General features: G+C 50.4%; 1 protein-coding gene across 1 annotated transcript in view; it reads left to right on the forward strand.

Annotated features, from left to right (window-relative positions):
• Nucleotides 1–2444, forward strand: part of LOC102681724 (ephrin type-B receptor 1-B) — a gene marked incomplete at its 5' end in the record, with an annotated part of 52790 nt that overhangs the window by 35051 nt on the left and 15295 nt on the right. The window lies entirely within an intron of this gene.

The raw sequence follows: 2444 nt of genomic DNA on the forward strand, positions 1-2444 counted from the left end.
TATATATATGTGTGTGTGTGTGTGTGAGTGTATATTAAGATCCACGAGCCCACAGCTAGACTGAAACTTGGTCCACCCTCTAAGTCTTGGCCCCCTTCTCTTCCCTCGTCCGAAGCTATACACCATCGGAATCGCGATTATGGTGGCAATATTACGGTTCGTCGAGGGAGAAAGGAGAGGAGGGGAAGGAATCGTTTGGTTGCTACGAAGGGGAAGGGAAGAATTCCCCTTCCATCCTCCGTTTCGCTCCTTCCTTTCTTCCGACAGCTCGCTCCGCTTTCCACGGGCTTTATTGGCTTTATCTCGAAACCCGGCGGTTCGTGTCTATTTACCACTGGAGTCGAGATCCAGCGGCGAAGAAATAGAAAACGGAGTGGATCGGAGCGAATCTACCTCCTCTCCTCGTATCGTACCTCGAATCGATAAGGTTAACGCGCCTCGATCGAGTATATCGGCATTTTGAGCGGCGACGACTGAATTTCATCGAATTCCCTCGGAACGAGACCGCGGAATCCATTCGAAACTTTTCTTCCTTCCCTGCTTCTTTTCTTCTTCCGTATTCGATGGATACTTATATAAGAACTCGTTTCGGGTCAACATTCTTGCCGATATTCTTCACGCTCGAATGCAAATTTTTCGAAAAAATTTTTCATCCCATTTTTAATCCTGTAGAAAGGATTGGATTTTAGATGTAATTTTCGAGAGAGTTAATGACCATCGATCGATAGTAGTTTTGTATTTCTTTTGCTCGAATTGGGGATGAGGGGAGAAGGCGGGGCACAAGTATCGTACGCGGAGCGATTTAAAAAGCTAGGGAATATTTTTCCGATTTTAATCCGTCTCCATCTGTTCCGAAAGCGATTTCGAAAACGGAGAATTTTGGAATCGAAGCTAACCGATTAAGAATCGAGAAGCGCGAATGGAATTCGCTCGGATAAAAGCCGCGTTAGCCACGAGGTCTAATGTGCTAATCTTGCGCGCTATCCGAGCAGCGAAACGCGTTAAGTGGCGTAATTAATTCCGTTTAAAATCTCTCCACCGCTTAGGGAGAGATTAAAGAAACAGCTTGTGGACGTCGATGTATCATTCTTTCGGTCTTTCTCTTCTCCTTCTTTCCATTCTCTTTCTCTTCTTCCTCCTCCTCTCTCTCCTTTCTTTTTCTCTATCGCTTCGAGCAATTTCACACTGAGAGAAATCGGCTGCGGGAAATTTTCGGTTCGCCGAAAAATCGGCACGACGCGTTAAAAGAGAAGCCAATTAAATTCCGCGGCCGTTAACCACGCACGCGGAGTCGTTCCGTCTTTTTTCGTCGCTCGAACCGTCGAGTCGAGTTGGCCGTGTGCGCGTGCGCGTGAGGCTGCGTGACGAAAGAACGGCAAAGTGAAAGCGGCGCGGAAAGATAGAGCGTGGACGAAGGAACGGAGGGGGAGAGGGAAGAGGGAGAGGGGAGGTTGAAATTTACCGTCCTAACGCAATTTCCCAGGCGATAAAACTCGCGCGTAGGCGTCGAAATAACAACTCGGCGACTTTTCTTCGTTCCTCTAATGGCGTTCGCGCGATGCCGAACGTTCATCAACCACCTCGCGCCTCGCCTTCTCCTCGCCTCGTTCCCTCTTCGTCCCTCCCTTGCGCCCGTTACGAAGGAGCGACGAAGACAATCGTCCGACCGAGCGAATACCGGCCAAAGTCGCCGTTTCATCGCCTCGCAAATAATCTCGCTCGATCATCCCCACCGCAAATTTTTCCGATCCACGGTCGCTGCGTTTCGACCTTCGTTTCGTCCGTCTACCGAAACGAAATCCTTTTTTCTCCCCCTCTTTTTTCTCTCTCTTTCTCTCTCTCTCTCTCTCTCCCCTCTTCTTCCCTTCCCTTCCCTCGTCCCCTTTACTCGCCGTAATAATCTCTCTTTGCGCCACCGAAGTAACCGTACGGCTGAATTTATTGCGGCCTCCCTGCCGGAAACACGTCCGCAAGAAAATCTTCTGGTTAAGAAGGCTGATCTTCTCGATCTACCGTTTTTTTGCCCCTTCTTACCTACGTATAGCAGCCTCTCCTCGATCGAGAGAGAAAGAGAGAATAGTTTCCAGAGGAGGAGAAGGAGGAGGAGGACAGCGATGACGAAGAAGACGACGAAGAAGACGACGGCGACGACGACGACGACGACGACGACGGGGTCCTTCTTGCCCGGTCGGAACTTTTTGCGGTCTCTCTCGGGACGAGCCCAAGCCGAGGGGGGCAATAAAACTAATGGTAACGCGCGCCGGTAATTCCTTGCGGTCTGTTTGTCGCGAGTCGACGACCTGCCCTCTCCTCGCCTCCCCGTCATTCGCCAAAGGAGGATATATACCTCCGTTCAACGTCGACGGACAAGTGGTTCCCCGGATCGGACGTGGACCTCTTCCTCTCCTTTTCCTTTTCCTTTTCCTTTCGGCTGATCCCTTTCC

Source organism: Apis dorsata, unplaced genomic scaffold, assembly GCF_000469605.1.
Source record: "Apis dorsata unplaced genomic scaffold, Apis dorsata 1.3 scaffold_118, whole genome shotgun sequence".
NCBI classification, from domain to species: Eukaryota; Metazoa; Arthropoda; class Insecta; order Hymenoptera; family Apidae; genus Apis; species Apis dorsata.